Below are 9,032 nucleotides of genomic sequence, written 5' to 3'. Positions count from 1 at the left end.
CACAACCTTAGGCTCAGTTTGGAAGGGGTACAAATACAAATTTGTAGAGTGCAAAATCTTATATTTTCTATTATTTCATATGCATTTGTTTTGTACATATTTGTATTTGTACTCTTTCCAAACTGAACCTTAGTTTTTCTTTACAGTGAAAATGTTAATTTTAATATCTTTTTTTCTGTTTTAATTATTCAAATGTTATGACTAAGTTGTTGTAATAATTTCTGCCCCCACTAATCAAATGTTTTGGATCTGCCACTGCTCGCCTCCTGACGTATTCACAATGCAATTGCAGACTGTGGGGTTCAATTGAAGGCTTTCACCCCTCACCCATATATAATGTTTTAAAAAATGACCCAGAACCAGAATTATTCTAGCCATTGGTTTTCAAATTGACGGTTCAACTACCTGGTTCGAACAGATGGTCCGTTTTGACAAAAACAATTAAAAAATAAAAACAGCCAAAAACCAATGAACACGTTAGTGATTCAACCACCCAAATCAACGGATCATTGACCAATTCAGTGGTTTTTGGCCAAAAACCGGGTATGAGATAAAACGGAACCGATTGCTTGAACAATTACTGGGCCAAATAGTCAGACCATCCAGATCAACAACGATTCAAAAACATTGCCCAAATATCTATCACCCTATGTTCCATGTTGTTGTAATAATGAAGAAGTGGTGTATGTTATGACACAACATGCTTGTTTACTTAAGGATCTTCCTTCCATTATCTCCATGGAGATGTAGATGGTGCTTGGTACAAGGCTCCTTAAAACTAAGCACATCACCTGTACTTATAAAAAAGGCACATTAACTGTGTTTTTTCAGTCATTTTAGAAAATGAAAATTCTTTTCCTAAAATTAATTAAAAATGAACTCAGCTTACCAAAACCAGAGTGTGTCCAAGTCTCCTTTTCAAATTCAGGAGAAAAAAAAAAAAAAAAAAGAAATACCAACGCACAGACGCAACCTATAACAATAAAAAAAAAAAAAAAACAACACTAGGCCTTGTAATTGCATGGATCTTGGTTGTTTTCTGAAATATGATATTAGTTTCAAGGAAGGCACTGCCCAGGTGATTTATTATCGTCCATACTCCAAAGTCTACGAGAAAAGTAGTTAGTCTTTGTCCCCAGTTTCACACTTGATGAACCTCATGACGTCCCCCACATGCAACAACCTATCTAGATTTTAAAATGAAGAGATTTTGTTGGGATGGAATCAGCCAATCTTCACGCATATGTACAGGTCAAGGATTAAAATATTGGATGTATCTTATTTGTATTATTGCATCCGATACAAATAGTTTTTTAAAATGTTTAAAATTTAAAATAGTGTATCGGACGTTTATGTACACTATATAATTAAAAAGTAAAAGAATAAAAGATAAAAGATACTGATCATACATTCGTACCAATACCTATCAATAATGGGTTTCTATTACCAAAAAAAAATCAATAATGGGTTTTGGACGTTTTGGACGTATTGACTTTTTAATCCATAGTACAGATGACCCCACATGAGTGGTTACTTTTCTCCCGTCAGAATTGAATCCACTCAACATCAAACCCCACTTTGTACTCCAAATTATCTTATCATGGCCAATCCCTTGTTACCCATCTTTTCCTTTTATTTTGTTTGATTGTGAAACGAATCCACTCTTTTTATCCAAGTATTTTCACATAAAATAAAACTAGTGGGAATCCATATGATGTATGGGATTTGTTAAGTGAAAGCTAAATAATAGAAATGGTAATTTATTAAAACATCCTTTATAGTTTTATGGATTTATTAAAATTTATCCTATACTTTGTATTTTACTAAAACACCACTTATAATTTACTATGAATTTAATCAATCTTCCATTAGATGATAGTGGAAAATGACAGTATCGACCCTAATGTTCATTTAAATAAATTTTATCAAAAGAAAATAAAATAAAAATATCACTTTTGCTCCTAATAAGACACAAGTAACCACTCTATTGGCTATATTTGGTCAATTTCATTTTTTGTACAAAAAAGTGATAAGGGTATTTTTGGAAAAAATTTTGTGGCCCTAATGGCAAAACAAACGCTCCTTAATGAAAGGTTGATTAAGTAAATAAGTTGTAAAATATATGAGATATTTTATTAAAATGAAAACTATAATGTAGGTTTAAGTAAATATGTAAAACTCTAAGGTGTGTTCTATTAAATGACCCTAATAGAAACACATAAGAGTATACAACTATTTTATATTTCTAAATTTTTAAATAATTAATAATTATTCATATTTTATATACTACTTTTAATAAATTTTTTATAATATAATAATAATTAATTTCACTTAGGTTTATTCATTAAATTGATGAAACCGACCAACCCGATCAACTTGACCTGACCATATTGGATCAGTTTCGCTTTGGCCATTTGTAAATCGACCAAAATCGGATGACTTGACCATTGATATATATTAATATTTTATATTTTAAATATAATTTTTAATATGGAAAAGTCGGAAATTTCCCACATTTATTAGTCTAAAATGTTTTATATCATAAATTTATATTTTAACAATTGCACTATAATTTTTTAAATTTAAATTTAATTTTCAAGTTTAAATCTTTTGAACCAATTGACTAAACCAAAAAAATCAACCCAAACTGATACAACTTGAGTGGGTCGGGTTTCACAAATGATCAGTCGGTTTCAACTAACCAGGTCAATTTGGTTGGCAAAACAACCTACAACCGAACCGAACCAACTCATGAACACTCATAATTTCAGATAAATTAATAGTCTCATCTTTGATAAATAACAATATTTTAATCTCCAATAATTGTTGAAAATTATAGTGAAAATACACAATTATTGAAAAATATATTGATAATAAAAAACACAATAAATAGTCTAATCTCAAATAATAGTATAATCTCTAATAAATATTAATCAATAAGTTATATAAAAAATACAATAAATACAATAAGTACAATAACACAAAATTTAAATATTTCAATAGTAATAGTTTAATCTCCAATAATTATTGAAAGTTTTTTAATAAATAACAAAACAAAAATAAATTTATACATAATTATATTGAAAATATATTTATCACAAACAACAATAAATAGTTATTGAAATACAATAAATAGTAATATTAGAATATATAATTATATAATAAATATATATTAAGAGTTTAAAATTATTATTAATAAATATTAATTTTTATGAAAGTTATTTTCTTGAATTATTAAATGATATAAGTGAAATTAAATACTTACAATATTAAGTAAAAATATTAAATAATTATTAAAGTTATTTAATTATTAATTTTGTAGAATATTAAATTATTATTAATTTCAATATTATGTTATAATTATTTTTCTACTTTTCATTTTTCTAATTTATTACATTACTTTTTTATTTTGACTAATTTAAAATCTAGTTATGTTAAATATTTTGTTATTTAAAATATTTAGTTACTTAACTACTTAAATAATATGTAAAATATTTAAATTTTAAAATATTATTTATTTATTGAATTTAATAATCCATAAAATTATAATTTATATTATTATTACATAATTTTAGTTTTAATTTTGTAAGATATTGAATTATTATTAATTTCAATATTAGGTTATAATTATTTTTCTACTTTTAAGAAATTTCTTTAAATTTATTACATAATTTCGTTAGTTTAACTATTTAAAATATAGTTATGTTAAATATTTAGTTATTTAAATATTTAAATAATATGTAAAATATTGAATTTTTTTTGTTATTTACTAAATTTAATAATCCATTAATTTATATTTTATACTATTAATACATAATTTCATTGTTAATTTTGTAAGATATTAAATTATTATTAATTTCAATATTATGTTATAATTATTTTCCTACTTTTGTGAAAACTTTTAAATTTATAACATATTTTCGTTATTTAAATATTGAAATAATATGTAAAATATTTATTTATTTTTTGTTATTTGAATTTATCTATTACATATTACTAAATGTTTTGTTATTTAGTTATTCATATATTTATAATATTTTTTATTTATGATATTTATTTATTGAAATATTTAAATAAGATTTTATTTTTTAATCTTAAGTTTTTATTATTTGAATAACATTTAAATTGATAATCCGGAAAAACATAATTTAAATTGTTAGTACATAATTTCGTGTTATATTTTGTAAAAATATAAAATTAATTTTTTGTGTTTTTAATAAATATTTTAACGTTATTATATAATTTTGTTAGAATATTTAAATAATTCTTAATTTTTTTAATCCAAACTTTCTTTGGATAAATATAGATAAAAAGTTGGGGAGAAGATAAATAGGAATTAGAGATAATTTAGGAGAGAAACTCTCTACTAAATTAGAGATAACTTTTGATAAATTAGAAGATAAATAGGAATTAGAGATAATTTTGGAGAAAGTCGGGGATAGTGGGGGAGGTAGTTTAGGAGAAATTTCAGAAGAAGAGATTATTTAGGTTATTGGGAAAGTGCATCTCATTGGTTGTTCGAAAAATGACATGGAATAATAAAATAAAAAAAAAATCAAAAAAAGAGAAAATTTATTGACCGCTTTATTTTAATATATACACCATGTGGGTGACACTTAGGCTGTATTTGGCTTGAAGGAGAAAGTAAGGAAAGGTATGGAAACATATATATATAACACTAGTGGGGACCCTTGCGATGCATGGGAAAACCCAATATGCAATCTGATTATAAAATGTAATAAAATGATATATTAAGTGTCACCCACATGGTAAACAAAAATAGAAATCAATGTTTTAAAAACCAACCCAGAGGCCGAACCATTTTTCCTTCGGGTCATGGGCCATTGGTTTGATCATTTGGGTCAAATGGGCCTAATTGTGCCACATTAGACCAAATGTATGTTTAATTTATATTTTTAATGCAATTTTTAATTTTTACTTTTAAAAGATGCTAAAATTTGCAATTTGAACCCCAAAAGAGGTTTTTTTGGCAAAAATAGTGGGTCGTTTGATGCCTTGGACACATTGATCTCAAAAAGTTACCCAAAATCAAAGAAATAAAAAAGATCACCCGAATCTGAAATTCAAGCACAAAGTTATGGCCTCTAGAATTTTGTACGTACATTGAGTGTATAATCTGTGACTTAGTCATCCGGTCTAATAGGTTAATGGTTCAACCACCGAGTTGGATGGTTATAAATCAAAAAATAACAGTAAACTACAATAATAGTTACAACAAACGAAAATAACAATAATTCATGTTAATTGAATAAAAGCATCGTAGATATCAATATATACTAATTAAATAACAATAAATTACACTAACTTTTGATAATTTTCAGTAATTCATAATTATAAAAAAATATTGAGAATTAATTTTTCGTTGAAATTATTAAAAGAATAACTAATAATTATTACTTCTTTTAATTGAAGGAATTTATTTTCTAAAATAAACCAAATATTAATTAATGTAATTAATTACAATTTTCAGGAAATCTTGAGTTATTTTTAATTAATTTCCTGAAATTATCAAATAACCGAAATTATTTGTTTTAATTACACCAAAATTAAATAATTGCTAATTGTTATTTGTTTTATTTAAAGGAAATTATTTTCTCCAAAATTAACAAAAAATTAATTAATGTAATTAATTACTATTTCAGGAAATTATTACAAATAACTGAAATGACCCGTTTTAAATACACCAAAATCAATTAACATAAATTATTTTGTATGGAAAATATTAATTAATGTAATTAATTACAACTTTGATCAGGAAACTATCAGATATTTTAAATAACTAATAATTATTAATTTCCTAAAATCATCAAATAACTGAAATTGTTTCTTTTAATTATACCAAAGTTAGATAACTAATAATTATTGTCTATTCTAATTAAGGGATATTATTTTCTCCAAAATTAACGATATATTAATTAATGTAATTAATTAATAACAGAAATTAAGTAAGTGAAATTATCAAATAACAGAAATTATTAGTTTTAATTACACCAAAATTAAGGAAGTGAAATTATTTTTATTTATTTGATTTAATCAAAAATTAAATTAAGTGGAAGCCATTACATTTGAGGACTTCAGGTTATAAAATTATGAACTTGGTGAACCATTACATTTGAGTATTTCAAGTTACAAAAAGTGGAAAAAGCTGAAACTCCACCCCTGTGTACAGTGAAGAGAACTATTTCAGATGGTGGCCATTAATAGCTATTCGACTCAGTTGGTGATGAAGGCGGATTTGGCCCTCCAATAACATTTTGACACATGGCATCTCAGAACAATTGGGTGATACCCGGAACCACTTAGGCAACAACTTACCTTAGCCAAGATGATGGTGTTCCAGCTGGTGACCTGGCACTGACGCCGACCTGGCGACCTGCCTTCACCGTCGACCTGGCGACCTGCCTTTATGCCGACCTAGCAACCTCAACCACAATTCAAGTCGGCTAGAAGCACCTCATCCAGGGCCGACCTGCAGCACCTCGTCACTAGCCAAAATGACCTCGACGCAAAGGAGCGACCTCCCTCGAGGGTGTGCTGGCCTGACTGAGGTCCAGGTGGCAACCTGCGAGACGTGATCGCCGACAAATTCGACATGCATATCACAACACTCCCACGATCCTTGGAAGTTGGCCCACGTACCGAACATTCCGGAGGATGGTCAACATGCATGGCGGATCTTGGACCACTTAGGCGACCTCTCGGAAATCCCGAATGCGGTGCGTGAAGCCCACGCCAAACAATGCCTATATAAAGGCACCAACCCCAATGACATAGGGGGCAAGTAAGCACATTCTATCTCTCATACTTTATGATTTTTTAGCTCGCAATCTACTATGAGAGTACTAACTTAATCATCGAAGTGACCTCGCCGGGTTAGTCACCCCGGGTCCTCTGGCATTGATTCCTTGCAGGTTTCTCTAAAGAACTACATAGCCCAACCACCTCTCCTACTCGCCACCAGTTAGCTCGGCACCAAATCTGCCTCCAGCTCGGCACCTAATCAGCTTGGTTAGCTCGGCATCCAGGTCCTCATCCAGCAAAAGTTCTCCACTTCGACCTCTAAATCATCAGCCACTTGGAAGCAGACCGAATGACGAGGTACTTAACACAAAAAATTGATTCATTAGTTGGCAGCTATTACATTTTATAATTTTTCAACTTACAAAATGATCAAAATTGGGTGCTCGGTTTTGAAGAACTCAGTGGTTGGATTTAACATACCTGGGACTGAAAGGCAATGTATAAGAAATCGGGGCTCCAGGTGTCCCAATTATCTGAATCTCCATGATCAAGTTGAGTCACGCTTCAAGTTCTCAATGTCAATGATCAATCTCCAAAATGCTTCAAATTCTGAATGTCTACGATTAATCTCAATTCTCAACGATCAAACTGTATTCAATTGGGAGGAAAATATGTTTTCACATTAAATTGAGTTGCAAAGAGAACGGATTTGGTTGGTAGGGAAATAGTTTTTCTTGTTAAACTGGGTTAAGAGAGAATAGAGAAGATAACAGAGGGAAGTAGTTTCTAAGTATCACGACTTATAATCGTGTTTATTTCTAAGAGGACTTTGAGGTTGTTAGTTGGGGTAGGAAAGTTGAAATGTGAATGGGATTGCCATGTGGCCTATTGGGAGGCTTGGGTAGGGAAGGGAAGGAAAGAGAGAGAGAGAGACAGAGAAAGAGAGAAGGGTAAAAGGAGAGATGTTTAAGGAAAGAAGAGAAAAGGGGGGAATAGGAGAAGGAGAAGGATATAAATTCATTGTTGATCACTTTTAACCATGTTTATACATTCTTTTAGTTTCACTTAATGCCCTTTTTTTAGGCTACCATTAATATTACAGGGTTTTTCTTAGCTCTATAGTAGAGTTGAGGTAGGTGTCAACTTGGAATTGATGCCAATTTATGGGTGGGTATGAGTGTTATAGGTGGAGGTGTTTATAATTTTGAATGGTTGTAGGCCTGTAATTTAATTCAGAATTTTGACATGGAGTACAGTTAACTTATCGCCAATACTACTTTATTATTATTATTATTATTATTAGGGTAAAATATAAAAATCTCCCCTATAGTTTAACTTTAACAAAAACCTTCCTTCTATTTTCAAAAAAATCAACAAAAACCTCCCTTCCGTCAATGACTAATGGAAAACGTTAAACCTATGATAATTTTTTCCTCTCTTATTACACTAGTTTCATCCAGGTGGGACTCAAGGTGCTTGGGTAGCAAACTCTGGTTCAAGTCACATAAGAGAATGAGAACTAGAGCTCAATCTACCTCTCCAACCTGCTACTTGTGATGCAATTTTAAACCTATTGCAATTGCTTTCGTGATGAATCAACAAGCTATGTAACATCAACATAAACAGAACGCCTATGGCTGAATGGCTCTCTTCTACTTCCATTGACAAAGGCGGAGAGATAGAGAGGGCAGAAAAACAATGCAGTTCCCATCCTATCTTTGTGAAGTTGGAGCGCATCTTCTTGTTTTTAAAGAGAAAAACTCAGATAAAGAAGCAAAAAAAAAAAATTGAAAACATAAAAAGGCAACAGAGGGAAGGGGAGAGCTCGTCGTGGCCGGAGATGAACGCCGGAATGGAGGCGAGAAGCTCAGACTTGTTGTTGCTCGGAGAGATTGGGGCACGTTTCCGTCGAGAGCCCTCACAATTTTCGTTTCTTCTCTCTCTGTTGTGATGATCTGTCTGCTGCAGATTGTGACAAAATGCTTCTTCAAACCCTACAACCGTTCAATTAGAACTTTTTAGTTGGACAGATTGATCGAACAAGATGAAGTACAACCGTTGGATGAAACTAGTATAGCATGGAAAGGAGAACACATTTGGATGAAGTGCTTGGGTAGCAGATGTGCTTGAAACTAGCGTAACACGAACAAGAGAACCAGTATAAAAATCGCGTAACAACCATCGACCATCAACTACGTAACAACCAGCGTACTTCATCCATTTAGTGGCCCTTATGGTTGTTACGCTGGATGAACTACTGTAACAACTGC

Source organism: Nelumbo nucifera, chromosome 8 (genome assembly GCF_055504915.1).
Source record: "Nelumbo nucifera cultivar China Antique chromosome 8, China Antique-T2T, whole genome shotgun sequence".
NCBI lineage: Eukaryota > Viridiplantae > Streptophyta > Magnoliopsida > Proteales > Nelumbonaceae > Nelumbo > Nelumbo nucifera.
Note: the sequence above shows the minus strand (reverse complement) of the source record.